Below are 17,042 nucleotides of genomic sequence, written 5' to 3' on the forward strand. Positions count from 1 at the left end.
CCTTTCCCCACTTTGTGTTTTTGTTTGCTTTCTTGAAGATCAGTTGGCTGTAAGTGTTTGGGTTTATTTCTGAGTTCTCTATTCTGTTCCATTGGTCTGTGTGCCTATTATTATACCAGTACCATGCTGTTTTGGTGACTATGGCCTTAAAGTATAGTTTGAAGTCCGGTAATATGATGCCTCAGGATTTGTTCTTTTTGCTTAGTCTTGCTTTGGCTATGCGGGCTCTTTTTCAGTTCAGTATGAATTTTAGAATTGTTTTCTCTCTGTGAAGAATGATGGTGGGTTTTTGATGGGAATTGTGTTGAATTTGTAGATTGCTTTTGGCAGTATGGTCATTTTCACAATATTGATTCTACCCATCCATGAGCATGGGATGTGTTTCCATTTGTTTGTGTCATCTATGATGTCTTTCAGCAGTGTTTTGTAGCTTTCCTTGTAGAGGTATTTCACCTCCTTGGCTAGGTATATTCCTAAGTACTTCATTTTTTTGTATTGTAAAAGGGGTTGCGTTCTTGATTTGATTATCTGCTTGGTTGCTGTTGGTGTTTAGAAGAGCTACTGATTTGTGTACATTAATTTTGTATCTTGAAACTTTGCCGAATTCTTTTATCAGTTCTAGGAGCTTTCTAGAGGAGTCTTTAGGGTTTTTGAGGTAAATAATCATATCACCAGCAAACAGTGACAGTTTGACTTCCTCTTTACCAATTTGGATACCCTTTATTTCTTTCTCTTGTCTGACTGCTCTGGCTAGGACTTCCAGTACTGTGTTGAAGAGGAGTGGTGACAGCGGGCATCCTTGTCTTGTTTCATTTCTCAGAGGGAATGCTTTCAACTTTTCCCCATTCAGTATTATGTTAGCTGTGGGTTTGTCATAGATGGCTTTTATTACATTGAGGTATGTCTCTTGTATGCCGATTTTGCTGAGAGTTTTAATCATAAAGAAATGCTGGATTTTGTCGAATGCTTTTTCTGTATCTATTGAGATGATAATGTGATCTTTGTTTTTAATTCTGTTTATGTGGTGTATCACATTTATTGACTTGCATATGTTAAACCATCCCTGCATTCCTGGTATGAAACCCACCTGATCGTGGTGGATTGTCTTTTTGATATGTTGTTGGATTCGGTTAGCTAGTATTTTGTTAGGAATTTTAGCATTTATGTTCATCAGGGATATCAGTCTGTAGTTTTCTTTTTTTGGTTGTATCCTTTCCTGGTATTGGTATTAGAGTAATGCTGGCTTCATAGAATGAATTAGGGAGGGTTCCTTCTTTCTCTATCTTGTGGAATAGTGTCAATAGGATTGGTACCAATTCTTCTTTGAATGTCTGGTAGAATTCTGCTGTGAATCCATCTGGTTCTGGACTTTTTTGGTTGGTAATTTTTAATTACCACTTCAATCTCCTGCTTGTTATTGATCTGCTCAGGGTATCTAATTCTTCCTGATTTAAGCCAGGAAGGTTGTATCTTTCCAGGAATTTATCCATCTCTTCTAGGTTTTCTAGTTTATGTGCATAAAGGTGTTCATAGTAGCCTTGAATGGTCTTTCATATTTCTGCTCCCATTTTGTTTCTTATTTAGGTTATTTGGATTTTCTCTCTTCTTTTCTTGGTTAATCTTACTAATGATCTATCAATTTTATCTGTCTTTTCAAGGAACCAGCATTTTTTTCTTTTATCTTCTGTATTTTTTTGTTTGTTTCAATTTCATTTAGTTCTTCTCTGATCTTGGTTATTTCCTTTCTTCTGCTGGGTTTGGGTTTGGTTTGTTCTTGTTTCGCTAGTTCCTTGACATGTGACCTTAGAATGTCAGTTTGTGCTCTTTCAGTCTTTTTGATGTAGGCATTTAGGGCTATGAACTTTCCTCTTAGGAGGAAAAGTAGCTTTAGGTGGCCTTTGTGGTATCCCAGAGGTTTTGATAGGTTGTGTCACTATTGTCCTTCAGTTCAAAGAATTGTTAAATTTCCATCTTGATTTTGTTTTTGACCCAGTGATCATTCAGGTGCAGATTATTTAATTTCCATATATTTGCATGGTTTTGAAGGTTCCTTTTGGAGTTGATTTCCAGTTTTATTCCACTGTGGTCTGTGAGAGTGCTTGATATAATTTCAACTTTCTTAAATTTATTGAGGCTCATTTTGTGGCCTATCATATGGTCTATCTTGGAGAAAGTTCCATGTGCTGTTGAATAGAATGTGTATTCTGCAGTTGTTGGATGGAATGTTCTGTATATATCTGTTAAGTCCATTTGTTCCAAGGTATAGTTTAAATCCATTTTTTCTTCATTGACTTTCAGTCTTGATGGCCTGTCCAGTGCTGTCAGTGGAGTAATGAAGTCTCCAATTACTCCTGCTCACTTGTGGTGTCCACTTGCATGAAATGCCTTTTTCCACCCCTTGACCTTAAGTTTATGTGAGTCCTTATTAGCTGAGTCTCTTCAAGCAGCAGATAGTTGGTTAGTAAATTCTTATTCATTCTGCAGTTCTTATCTTTTAAGTAGAGCATTTAGGCCATTTACATTCAATGTTAGTATTGAGATATGAGGTAGCATTCCATTCATCATTTTATTTGTTGCCTGTGTACTTTGGTTTTTGTGTTTTTGTTTTTTAAACTGTATTTTTGTTTTATAGGTCCTGTGGGATTTATGTCTTAAAGAGGTTCTGTTTTGATGTGTTTCCAGTATTTGTTTTAAGATTTAGAGCTCCTTTTAGCAGTTCTTGTAGTGGTGGCTTGGTAGTGACGAATTCTCTCAGCATTTGTTTATCTGAAAAAGCCTGTATCTTTCATACACGATGCCTAGTTTTGCTGGAAACAAAATTCTTGGATGAGAATTGTTTTGTTTTAGGAGGCTGAAGATGGGCCCCAATCCTTTCTAGCTTCTAGGGTTTCTGCTGAAAATCTGCTGTTAATCTGATAGGTTTTCCTTTATAGGTTACCTGGTGCTTTTGTCTCACAGTTTAGATTCTTTGTTTTGTCTCAACTTTGGATAACCTGATGTCAATGTGCCTATGCGATGATCTTTTTGCGATGAATTTCCCAGGTGTTCTTTGTGCTTCTTGTATTTGGATGTCTAGGTCTCTAGCAAGGCCAGGGAAGTTTTCCTCAATTATTCCCCCAAATATGTTTTCCAAGCTTTTATATTTCTCTTCTTCCTCAGGAACACCAATTATTCTTAGATTTGGTCATTTAACATAATCCCAGACCTCTTGGAGGCTTTGTTCATATTTTCTTATTTTTTCTTTGTTGGATTGGGTTAATTCGAAGACCTTGTCTTTGAGCTCTTAATTTCTGTCTTCTACTTGTTCAATTCTATTGCTGAGACTTTCCAGAGCATTTTGCATGTCTATAAGTGTGTCTGTTTCCTCAAGTTTTTATATATTGTTTTTTATTTACGTTATCTATTTCACTGAATAATATTTCTCCCTTCACTTCTTGTACCATTTTTTGGATCTCCTTGTATTGGGCTTCGTCTTTCTCTGGTCCCTCCCTGATTAGCTTAATAACTAACCTCCTGAATTCTTTTTCAAGGTAAATCAGGGATTTCTTCTTGGTTTGGATCCATTGCTGCTGAGCTAGTGTGATTTTTGCAGGGTTGTTAAAAAGCCTTGTTTTGTCAGAAAACCAACACTTCTTTTTGGTTCTTTCTCATTTGTGTAGGCTCTGTCAGAGGGAAGGGCTAGGGCTGAAGGCTGTTCAGATTCTTTTGTCCCATGGGGTGTTCTCTTGCTGTAATACTCTCCCCCTTTTTCTATGGATGTGGCTTCCTGAGAGCCGAGCTTTAGTGATTGTTATCGCTCTTCTGGATCTAGCCACCCAGCAAGTCTACCGGGCTCTGGACTGGTACTGGGGGTTGTCTGCACAGCTTTCTGTGATGTGAACCGTCTGTGGATCTCTCAGCTATGGATACCAGCACAGTATTTTGGGTGTCTCTTGGGTCCTGTAGGAGCAATCTGCTTCCTTCAGTGGGTCTGTGGGTCCTCTTGGGTTTACTGATTTATTCCTATGGTTGTTCTGGAGCTAAAATTCATGATGTGAGCCTCTACATGCTGCTCTGTCTGTCCGAGTCAGAGCTGCAATCTAGTCCTGCCACTCCCGGCCACTGGGCTCTCTCTACCTGTAAAAACCCTTACTTACAAGCCATCTGAGAGTTCAGGTGGTAAGTATAATCTGCCTGATTCTCCTTGCTTGGTCCCTACAAACAAACGCTTTCCCTTCTCGTGCTACAAGCCTTGGTTTAGATATGGCCTAGACACCTAGTCTTATTACGCCGGGTGAGTGGACCTCTGTTTGGTTCAATAACAAAATCTGAACTGAGGAGAGTTGTGATTACATATTGCATTTCATCATAAATATTTTCCGTGTCGAATCCAAGCACACAAAATACAGAATGATCCTCTTCCTCAGTACAGTTTTTCCCTCTAATAGTACCATGATATTCTCAGCTGAAGAAAAGGTGCTAGGTGCTTGTACCATCTGATCTTTTTGTCAAGTGCTTTTCTGATGCAAATTATTCTCTGAATTCTTATCTCTCCTTTTCACTCCGAGCCATAATCTTGTCTATGTCCTGGAGCTCACTGCATCTTTCCCAGAACACAGTTGAGTATTCAACGACATCCTGTAAGGTTTTTCCCTCTTACTCTCTCCCTATATTTTCAGTATCACAACCCCATTTTAATTAGCTTTGATAAGATGGTTAAAATATCTTAGTCCAATTGGTAAATCCCTGTGTTTACTCTAACCTTCATCAATAAGGGGTTCAACTTTATTAAACTGTTCTTTTTCTGTGCCCATGCTGCATTAGGTAGGTCATGATTTTGAGGGACCTTGCACCCAGTTGCTTTTCTGTAATACAGAGTTTCTTTTTCTAGTAATTAAAATAAATGTTGGGCCGGGTGCGGTGGCTCACACCTGTAATCCCAGCACTTTGAGAAGCCAAGGCGGGCAGATCACCTGATGTCAGGAGTTTGAGGCTAGGCTGGCCAACATGGTGAAACCCCATCTCTGCCAAAAATACAAAAATTAGCTGGGCGTGGTGGCAGGTGCCTGTAATCCTAGCTACTCAGGAGGCTGAGGCAGGAGAATTGCTTGAACCTGGGAGGCAGAGGTTGCAGTGAGCCGAGATTGTGCCATTGCACTCCAGCCTGGGCGACAATAGTGAAACTCTGTCTCAAAAAAATAAAATAAAATAAATGTGGAGGAAAGAACTGGAAATCCTGAAATTTTTGTTTTTCCAACTTTTTCTTCTTTTTTTATACCATTTAGCACCAATAATAAAGCATCAATAATAGTCTTTTCTAAATATCTGAGATCTCTTCCTTAATGTATTATTTATCACCTCCCCAATAATACATTTCTTACTTATGGAGTGAAAAGCCTTCAACCTATTTCCTTTTGCAGCAATAGAGGCCAAGCACAGTGTTACTGCTCTCAAGAAAAAGAACACACAAGCAATTTCAGCTTAGAGACAATACTCAAAAGGGAGGACAGTTTATAAAATTCCATTTAGGTTGCTTGAAAATAGCTTTTTCTATCTTGCCAACAAATAATTTACTGAAGCTTCTTTGCACTTTGACCTGAATCCGTGGAGACTCTATTCTATTAGTAATTTGTAAAGTTTATAAATTCCTTCCTACAAAAGTTTTTTAACATATATTGGAATTTGGGGTTTCAGAAGCCTTCCTCCTTATTTACTTCCCTTTGCTGAAGGGGTGGCCTGCCCCTCCACACCTGTGGAACGAGAGACTTGAGAAAAGAAATGAGACACTGAGACAAAGTACAGAGAAAGAAAAAGTGGGCCCAGGGGACCCGCGCCGGCACCGGTCTCTGAGTTCCCTCAGTATTTATTGATCATTATCTTTACCATCTGGGGGTGGGAAGGGGAAGTGGCAGGATAATAGGATCATAGTAGGGAGGTCAGCAGTAAGACATATGAATAAAGATCTCTGTGACAAGAATAAGTTTAAGGAAAAGTGCTGTGCCTTGATATGCATATGTAAACATCTCCATAAACCTTTTTAGTGCATAAAGAGCAGCATTGCTGCTAGCACGTCCCACCTTCAGCCGTACGGCGGCGGTTTTCTCCTTTCTCAGTAAATAGAACATACAATCAGGTTTTACACCAAGATGTTCCATTGCCCAGGGACGGGCAGGAGACTGATGCTTTTCTCTATCTCAACTGCCAAGAGGCCTTCTTTCCTCTTATACTAGTCCTCCTCAGCACAGACCCTTCACGGGTGTCAGGCTGGGGAACGATCAGGTCTTTCCCTTCCCACGAGGCCATATTTCAGACTATCACATGGGGAGAAACCTTGGACAATACCTAGCTTTCCTAGGCAGAGGTCCCTGCGACCTTCCACAGTGTATGTGTCCCTGGGCACTTGAGATTAAGAGAATGGTGGTGAGTTTTAACCAGCAAGCTGCCTTCAGGCATTTGTTTAACAAAGGACACCCCGCACAGCCCCAAATCCATTAAACCTTGAGTCACCACAGCACATGTCTCTTGCAAGGACAGGGTTGGGTGTAGGGTTACAGATTAACAGCATCTCAAATACAGAACAAAATGGAGTCTCTTATATCTACTTCTTTCTATATAGACACAATAACAGTCTGATCTTTCTTTTCCCCACACTTTGCCAATTAAAATCACACTATGTTTCTTTGACCAAGAAATGGGAAAATGACTACTCTATCCCTATGCAGTGTGGTTCTACTAAGGGCAAGGAAAGGCTTCCTAAGACATGTGTTTAACTCTGTAATTTGCTCTCAAAACTCCTGCCCCAATGTACCCAAATATATGAATCTATATGTTCTTTTTATTTAACCCAACATGTACCTGATCTATTCTGCACTAGCTATCAACAAAGACAGGGCTCCAGGAAGTAACCTGCGGAATTGTCTTGTTTAAAAATAGGATTAACAATCTTCTTGGTAAAGTGAGCTTTTTCCCACCTCCCTCCCCACTCCCACTTCTAACCCTGGAACAGTCGTTGTTTATGTACATTTGGTTCAGAGGGATACTTCTAGTGCTGCCTTATTATTAATAATAGCAGATTAAAAGTCAGTGCATCAGGGTTGGAGGATTCTCTTTTACACTACACACACTTTGGGCTGCCCACTATAGGAAGTGCCATGCTAAGTATATTAGGGAGGTTCAAAAGATGTAAAAAGACACACCAGTGCTCTCACAAAGCTTACCAACTCACTAGGAAAATAAATCATACACTATGAAACAACATAAAAGTAATTACTCTGAAATTTTATTATTTTTAACACATACATTTCACAAACAAAACCTTTAACACCACATACAATTCCATAACAAAATATTTTAATTTTGTCAACTTTTTTTTTTTTTTAGACGGAGTCTCACTGTGTCACTCAGGCTGGAGTGCAGTGGTGCGATCTCGGCTTACTGCAACCTCCACCTCCCAGGTTCAAGCGATTGTCCTGCCTCAGCCTCCCGAGTAGCTGGGACTACAGCCACATGCCACCACGCCCAGCTAATTTTTTGTGTTTTTAGTAGAGATGGGGTTTCACCATGTTAGCCAGGATGGTCTCTATCTCCTGACCTCGTGATCCACCCACCTTGGCCTCCCAAAGTGTTGGGATTACAGGCATGCACCACCGTGCCCTGAGTCAACGTTCTTTAACTTTTTACAGTCTTCTCTCAACAAAAGTGTAACCCAAGATACCCTGACAAGAAATCTTCCAGATAAAAAAATATTTTTGAGCTAGTTTTAATGATGCCTATCCACTAAATTTTCTCCCAAATACTTGGAATAATAATAAAATCAACAGTACTCTAGGCAAGAGTATACCGAGGAAATATACAATTCTGTCCAAAAAATAATCATAATAGTTTCTTCCTCAGATCTTTTCTTCTGCAATGTCTAATCCCATCCATTGTATTTTTCATCTCAGTCACTGTAGTTTTCATTTATAGAAATTCAATTTTGGTATTCTTTTTATATCTTCCATGTCTTAAGTGAACAAGTGGAATACAGTTATAATAACTTTTATTTTCCTTCTCTGCTAATTTGGTCATCTGTGTCAGTTCTGGGTTGGTTTCAATTATTCTCTTCATTATAACTCATGGGTTCTTTTGCCCTTTGCATGTCTGATAATCTTTGATTCAATGCTAGATATTGAAACCATCTCTGTAAAAATCATAACTGAGAAAATTATTACAGTGAAAGAGCTCTGACGTAACCAACTCCATCTTGTTTCTAATCTCGAAGCTGTCCTTGTTCATTCCTAGGTACAGGCTGAACTAACTGTTGGGAGGAACTTAGTTTATAGTTTAGCTTTTAAACCAAGACAGTAACAGCCATTTCCCAAACAAACCCCCTTCCTGCCCGGGGACTAGACTGCCTTTTCAGGACAACAAATTAGCCAGAAGTTTAGAAATTGTGGTTTAGGAGTCATGCAGCTGGAAGCTGCAAGATTCTAAACCTCCCCAAATTGCTCCTGCGGATAACATCACCATTGTAAAACCTAAGATCAGTGCTTGAGATATTTTGCAGACCCTAAACTCAATCGATCAGCTGGCATAACCCAGATTGATAAGCTGGCTCATCTGATCTTGTGGCCCCCAGTCAGGAACTGACTCAGCACAAAAGGACAGCTCTGACTCCCTATGATTTCATCTCAGATTGACTAATCAAAATTCCCAACTCGCTGGCCCCCTATCAAATTATCCTTAAAAACTCAGATTGTCAGATTCTCATGGAAACTGATTTAAGTAATCATAAAACTGGTCTCCTGCATAGCCATCTCTGCGTGAACTTCTTGTTCTCTATTGCGATTCCCCTGTCTTGGTAAGTTGGCTCTTTCTAGGCAGTGGGCAAGGTGAACCTGTTGGGTGGGTTACAACATTGTGAATTTTACTTTGTTGAGTGTTGGATACTTTTGTATTCCTGTAGATCTTCAGCTTTGTTCAAGGATGCGGTTAAGTTACTTGGAAACAGTTTAAGCCTTATATCTCTTGCTTTTATAATTTGTTAGGCAGTTATAGAGTGGTGCTCAGCCTAAGACTAATTGTTTCCCACTACTAAATGCTCTACCCAATGCCCCATGAGTTATGATTTTCTTTCCAGACTGGTGGGAAGAACAGACATTATTCCTGGACCTGTGTGAGCACCAGGTTCTATTCCCTCGGGTACTTTGTCCTATGAACTCGGTCTTGATCTTTATGGACTCTCGTCTTGATCTCCCTAACTCAGGGAGTGTTCTAGACTCCAGAGCAATTCCCTTTTCCTATACTGGAGCCTGGAGACTCTCTCAAGGCAGTAAGCAGGACTCATCTTATTTGTTTCCTAAATTTGCTTAATTTTTTAATTTTTTGGTCACTATTTCAGGTGGGAAGGTAAGTCAGACCCTTTAGCTCCATCCTGCCCAGAAGACTTCATTATTTTTCTCCCTCTCTCTTTTTCTCTCCCTCTGCCTTCTTTCCACCCTCTTTTTTAACTTCTTATTTTGAAATAATTTCATACTCACAAGAAGTTACAAAAACAGGTACTGTGTACCCATCACTCAGTTCCACTAATGGTGACAGCTTCTATAATTATACTGCACTATCAGCTTCTATAATTATACTGCACTATCAAAACCAGGAAATTAGCTGGCAAATTAACTGGACTATAGACCTTACTCAGATTTCACCAGTTTTTATATGCATTCATTTTTTGGGTATGTCTTTGTATATACTCATGACATTTTATCTATCACATATATAGATTCATGTAACCATCATTTTAATCAAGATATGGAACTGTTCTGTCACTTCAAAGGAAGTCTTTTGTCATGTCCCTTTAAAGTCATACTCTCCTTCTCCTTCCCTAACCTATGGCAACCACTTGTCTATTCTCCACATCTTTAATTTTGTCATTTCAAGAATGTTATATAAATGGAATCATAGAATATGGAACATTTTGAGATTGGCTTTTTTCACTCAGAATAATACCCTTAAATTCTCTTCAAGTTGTTTACATCAACAGATTGTTCCCTTTATCAGTGAATTACCTTATGTGGACATACCATGAGTCATATGAACATTCAGTCATGGAAGGATATTTCAGTCATTTCCAGTTTTGGGCTATTACAAATAAAGCTGTGAACATTTGTGTACAGGTTTTTGTGTGAACATAATTTTCATTTCCCCAGGATAAATACCCAGGAATATAAATGCTAGGTGATTAATGGTAGTTTCTTTGTTGTTGTTGTTTTTAAGAAACTGCCAGACTGAATTATAGAGTAGCTGTATCATTTTACATTCCCACCAGTAATGTAGAAGAGATCCGGTTTCTCTGCACACTTGCCAGCATTTGAATAATCAATATTTTTAATTTTAGCCATTCTAGTAAGTATGTAGTATTTTATTCTGGTTTTAATTTGCATTTCCCTAATGGCTAGTGATGGTAAATATCTTTTTGTGTATTTCTTTGCCATCATATATCTTCTATTGGTTGCACTGTTTCTTAAATGTTACAAGATTAAACTTTTATGTGCATGAATCATGTTTTCTTCACTACCGGGGATAGTTCACTTAGGATAAGGATTTGGCTATGGTTTAATATTTCTTGAATGACCAAAATAAATACAAAAACAATAATAAAACAAAACTCCACAGTCATCACAAACAGAGCTCATATGCTCTAAGATTGGGGCCTGCACTTTGAACTCTAGTCTAGGGATCAGCAAACTATAGCTCACAGGCCGAATCTGACCAGGGGCCTGTTTTTAAATACCCTGAGAGCTAAGAAGGGCTTTTATTTTTTACCTTTATTTTTTATTTATTTATTTTTTTTGGAATGGAGTCTCCCTTTGTCGCCCAGGCTGGAGTTCAGTGGCGCGATCTCAGCTCACTGCAATCTCTGCCTCCTGGGTTCAAGCAATTCTCCCTGCCTTAGCCTCCTGAGTGGCTGGGATTTCAGGTGCCCACCACCACACCCAGCTAATTTTTGTATATTTAGTAGAGACAGGGTTTTGTCATGTTGGCCAGGCTGGTCTCTAACTCCTAACCTTAGGTGATCCGCCCGCTTCAGCCTCCCAAAGTGCTGGGATTACAGGTGTGAGCCACTGTGCCTGGCCAGGCTTTTACATTTTTTAAGGGTTACTGAAAAACAAACAAACAAACAAACGAAATGCAACAGAGTCCATATGTAATCTGTTAAGTCTAACATATTTACTATATGGTGTTTACAGATAAAGTTTGCAGATGAATGGAAAGAAAACCTGATCTTTTTTTGGGGCAAACATTAGCAACATTGACATCTGATTACCCATGATACTCTCAAGATCTTACAGTTTAACAAAAAGGTGGGGAAATAAAAACACCATAAAAGCAGGTGGGCGCAGTGGCTCACGCTTGTAATCCCAGCACTTTGGGAGGCCGAGGTGGGCAGATCACGAGGTCAGGAGGCAAGACTATATGGTGAAACCCCGTCTCTACTGAAAATACAAAAATTAGCTGGCCGTGGTGATGGGTGCCTGTAGTCCCAGCTACTCAGGAGGCTGAGGCAGAAGAACCACTTGAACCCAGGAGGCAGAGGTTGCAGTGAGCCGAGATGGCGCCACTGCACCCCAGCCTAGGCGACAGAGAGAGACTCCATCTCAAAAAACAAAAACAAAAACAAAAACAAAAACCACCACCATAAAAGCACCATGACTTGAAAGCAGTTCCTCCATTAACTCCCTGTCAAATATTTTTAAGCAGATAGCTATAAGCCTTATAGCATTCTTCATTCTGTTATTGAATTTCTTCCATGTGGTCCTGAAATATATATACATTGCTGACAAATTCATGTGCTATAAGCTTTGAAAAACCAAAAACTTCAGTGGGTTCTAAACTCAGAGCTATTTCCAAGAGTTAGTCATATCAAAAGACTGGATTTTTCCCGATATGGAGAGAAAACAGTGTCTCCAGGTTTTTAAAGTAGCATTTTATGAGCTTAGTCTCATTTCAACCTCTTTTCCAACCCATGAACCAGTATTCCGTTATAAATAACGATTCCATTGTATGTTTACTCTCTGGTCTTTAGACAAGCTAAGAACTCTTTTCTGACTTGGTGGTTCATTTTGATCCCAAATGAATTTATTTTTTATATGCTTTATATTTCCAGTTTTACTAAAACGAAGTAAACCCAGTAGTGCTAGCTTCCCTACTATCCAGACAATGACAAACACCAGTCCATTCACTGGCAACACACTTTACCTCTAATATTCTTTGAGCATTTAAATATCTAAATCATGGAGCTGTAAAGACAAAAGGACTTTGTACCACATGCATACCTGGGCTTGGAGACTTGATGTATACCACTGTCAAGTTTCATATCTAAGTTGATGAACCAAGTCTAAAACCTAATAGAGAAGCCACCTTATTAGAAGTATCTTCCCTAAGCCACTCACAACATGTTAAATTTGCCACACATGGGTAGGGGACAAAACTTAGAATCAAGACTCTCATAAAGATTAGAGAATGCAGCCCCAATACACACTTGGGTATAGCTTTTTAGTAGGTAAATGTTTCAGCCTGAGAGTCTCAGGTTTCCTTTTGACTTCAGAATAGCACATAATACATGTAAATCATGGTAGGAATTATACACCTGAGTTATTTACCAGTGACAGCAATAGCAAAGGAAACCATGGAGCAGGAAATCAAATAAAATTATAGAGCTGACACATCAAAACCCTGTGGGAAGCCAGAACCTAAGGGACTAAATTTTACTGGCATGGTTTCTTACAGAGATTATCCAGAAGTCATGCTGCAGATAAAATCCAGGCTCTTAGCAATAAGAGTTATTTCTGTTTCTATCCCTCATGGGCTCTATGAGGAAGGCCCAGATGAGCTGAGCTCAGCTGCCTATAATAATAGCTCACATATAAAGCTGCTCATTATTTCCAAAATTTGGTTTCAGACTGGAAATCTCCACAGAAAAAAGAAATCTGCCCTGATTTTCTAGGCCTCTTAAATTATTTCATCCAGTTGATACATAAGACCTGTGGCTGACTGGGCACCAAATAGTTTTAAAACCAAAATGAAATATGGAAGTTTCTCTTAAACCCAATCACCTGTTCACACTCACAGCTCCCTCCAGAGACTGCTGCTCTCTTCACCTGAGGTCCTGCTGCATAAATTACTTTAATGGATTTAATTTGCTATCAGAGACAACCTACAGATCTATCTGGGTACCAACCTCATATGATAGTCTGTGCTACTCTGCAAAACGATGCTTGATCAGTACCTAGATTCTTCCACTGTGAACAGGAAATAAACTCATCATTCTGTAATTTGGCCCTTCCTGGTTCAGGAGGTGGGGCCAGAGTGTAAGACATAATAACAAGTAACACACAAAAAGAACTCAGTAGGCTAAGGTGCTTCATAATAACCAATGGGTTAAGCATGCAGCTTCCTCAAAGCATTCATTCGTCTTTGTCTTCAAGCAAAGGTTACTGAAGGCCTATTTATTTGATGACCTTAAGATAGCTCACTGTGGAGTCCAGGCCTCTGTACTCCTTCTCCTGAATTACTGCAGTAACCTCCTAAAAAGCAAAAGTTTTTTTCTCCTTCATCCACCATTGTTCTTTCTCATCTATCCCCACTCAACATTCAGAGTGATCTTTCTAACACACAAATCTGATTATGTGAACCCCAAATTAAAACCTCCCAAGGGCTTCCCAATGCTCTTAATATAGAATCCAAACTGTCCCATATGATCTGACCTCTCCCAAACTCTCCTGCCTCCTTTTATGCCACTTTCTCCTTCACTCTCTATACTTTGGCCATATTTGACTTCTCTCACTTCCTCACCTCTGTTCTCACAGTACAATGTACATACGTTTATACTAACATTGATCCCATTGTACTGTATTCTCTGATTTGCCTTTCCTCACTAGAATGTAAACTCCTCAGAAGGCAATGAGACCATGCTTTATATTACCCTTGCACCCCTAGTTTCTGGCAGTGCTTGACTCAAACATTTGTTGAGTAATTGAGCAAATAAAGAAAAATAGAGAAGACAGGAGAAGGAAGACATAGGCTGGGAAAGATAATTTTGTTTTTAAACATTAAGTTTGAGGTGGCACTGGTTTAGTGGAATAGAAATGGGCAAGAACAATAGAGATCAGGTCTGCAGGTATTGATTTGGAAGTTATATACACAGAAATAATGACTGAAGTCATGAGAATAGTTTTAAAACTAAATCTAAATTTTAGAAAGACATATGATTCTATGAATAAGTGAATAAAATATGACAAATTACCTTTAGCTTATAATTCAAACATGCTTACATATACTAATAATTTTAGTTATGCTGTGACTCAGAGCACAGTTAAACAAACGTGTATTATTGTTTTAGACTACTGGGACCAAAAATAGGTAATTCTCTTGGCTCCTTATCAAATTCAAGACATTAGATCACAAGTTGATTCTTACTATATTTGATATCCAGTCATTGCATCATAATGTTTCAGTCAACGAGGAACTATAGAAATGACAGTTGTCCCATAAGATTATAGAAGAGCTAAAAAATTCCTATTACCTAGTGACTTTGTAGCCATCCTAATGGTCGTTTAAATGTAACACACTACTTGTGTTTGGGGTGATGCTGGTGTAAACAAACCCACTCCACTGTCATATAAAAGTATAGCACATATATTATGTGTAGTTCATAATACTAGATGAGACTAAATGACCATGTTACTGATTTATGTATTTACTACACTTTTTGTTGGTATTTTAGAGTGTACAGCTTCTGCTTATTAAACAACAACAAAAAAAAGTTAAGATACAACAGCGTCTCAGGCAGGTCCTTCAGGAAGTATTCCAGAAGAAGGCATTGTCATCACAGGAGATGACAGCTCCACATGTGTTATTGCCCCTGAAGGCCTTTCAGTGGGACAAGATGTGGAGATGAAAGTGATATTGATGTTCCTGACCCAGTAAAGGCCTAGACTCATGTGTGTGTTTGTGTCTTAGTTTTTAACAAAGTTTAAAAAGTAAAATTTAAAAAAAAATTAATAATTTTAAAAACAGAAAAAAGCTTACAGAATAAGGATAGACAAGTGTATTTCTACAGCTGTAAAATGTGTTTGTGTTTCAATCTAAGTATTATTACAGAACAGTCAGAAAGTTTTTTATTTTATTTTTTCTGAGAAGGAGTCTTGCTGTCTCGCTCAGGCTGGAATGCAGTGGCGCCATCTTGGCTCACTGCACCCTCTGCCTCCTGGGTTCAAGGGCTTCTCCTTTTTTAAAAAAAAAAGTTTATTCTTTTTTTTCTTTTTTTTTTTTTATTATACTTTAAGTTCTAGGGTACATGTACACAATGTGCAGGTTTGTTACATATGTATACACGTGCTATGTTGGTGTGCTGCACCCATTAACTCGTCATTTACATTAGGTATATCTCCTAATGCTATCCCTCCCCCGTCCCCCACCCCACGACAGGCCCCGGTGTGTGGTGTTCCCCACCCTGTGTCCAAGTGTTCTCATTGTGCAGTTCCCACCTATGAGTAAGAACATGTGGTGTTTGGTTTTCTATCCTTGCAATAGTTTGCTGAGAATGATGGTTTCCACCTTCATCCATGTCCCTACAAAGGACATGAACTCATCCTTTTTAATGGTTGCATAGTATTCCATGGTGTATATGTGCCACATTTTCTTCATCCAGTCTGTCATTGATGGACATTTGGGTTGATTCCAAGTCTTTGCTATTGTGAATAGTGCCACAGTAAACATACATGTGCATGTGTCTTTATAGCAGCATGACTTATAATCCTTTGGGTATATCCCCAGTAATAGGACGGCTGGGTCAAATGGTATTTCTAGTTCTAGATCCTTGAGGAATCGCCACACTGTTTTCCACAATGGTTGAACTAGTTGACAGTCCCACCAACAGTGTAAAAGTGTTCCTATTTCTCCACATCCTCTCCAGCACCTGTTGTTTCCTGACTTTTTAATGATTGCCATTCTAACTGGTGTGAGATGGCATCTCATTGTGGTTTTGATTTGCATTTCTCTGATGGCGAGTGATGATGAACATTTTTTCATGTGTCTGTTGGCTGTATGAATGTCTTCTTTTGAGAAGTGTCTGTTCGTATCCTTTGCCCACTTTTTGATGGGGTTGTTTGATTTTTTTCTTGTAAATTTGTTTAAGTTCTTTGTAGATTCTGGGTGTTAGCCCTGTGTCAGATGGGTACATTGCAGAAATTTTCTCCCATTCTGTAGGTTGCCTGTTCACTCTGATGGTAGTTTCTTTTGCTGTGCAGAAGCTCTTTAGTTTAATTAGATCCCATTTGTCAATTTTGGCTTTTGTTGCTGTTGCTTTTGGTGTTTTAGACATGAAGTCCCTGCCCATTCCTATGTCCTGAATGGTATTGCCTAGATTTTCTTCTAGGGTTTTTATGGTATTAGGTCAGACATTTAAGTCTTTAATCCATCTTGAATTAATTTTTGTATAAGGTGTAAGGAAGGGATCCAGTTTCAGCTTTCTACATATGGCTAGCCAGTTTTCCCAGCACCACTTATTAAATAGGGAATCCTTTCCTCATTTCTTGTTTTTGTCAGGTTTATCAAAGATCAAATGGTTGTAGATGTGTGGTATTATTTCTGAGGGCTCTGTTCTGTTCCATTGGTCTATATCTCTATTTTGGTACCAGTACCATGCTGTTTTGGTTACTGTATCCTTGTAGTATAGTTTGAAGTCAGGTAGTGTAATACCTCCAGCTTTGTTCTTTTGGCTGAGGATTGTCTTGGCAATGCAGGCTTTTTTTTGGTTCCATATGAACTTTAAAGTAGTTTTTTCCAATCCTGTGAAGAAAGTCATTGCTGGCTGATGGGGATGGCATTGAATCTATAAATTACCTTAGGCAGTATGGCCATTTTCATGATATTGATTCTTCCTATCCATGAGCATGGTATGTTCTTCCATTTGTTTGTGTCCTCTTTTATTTTGTTGAGCAGTGGTTTGTAATTCTCTTGAAGGGGTCCCTCACATCCTCAAGGGATTCTTTTTCCTCAGCCTACCAAGTAGCTGAGATTAGAGG

At 38.9% G+C, this 17,042-nt stretch overlaps 1 protein-coding gene across 6 annotated transcripts in view; it reads right to left on the minus strand.

Annotated features, from left to right (window-relative positions):
• Window positions 1–17,042, minus strand: part of FAM185A (family with sequence similarity 185 member A) — a 170,057-nt gene that overhangs the window by 110,235 nt on the left and 42,780 nt on the right. The window lies entirely within an intron of this gene.

This window comes from Papio anubis, chromosome 4, assembly GCF_008728515.1.
Source record: "Papio anubis isolate 15944 chromosome 4, Panubis1.0, whole genome shotgun sequence".
In the NCBI taxonomy this organism is placed as follows: Eukaryota; Metazoa; Chordata; class Mammalia; order Primates; family Cercopithecidae; genus Papio; species Papio anubis.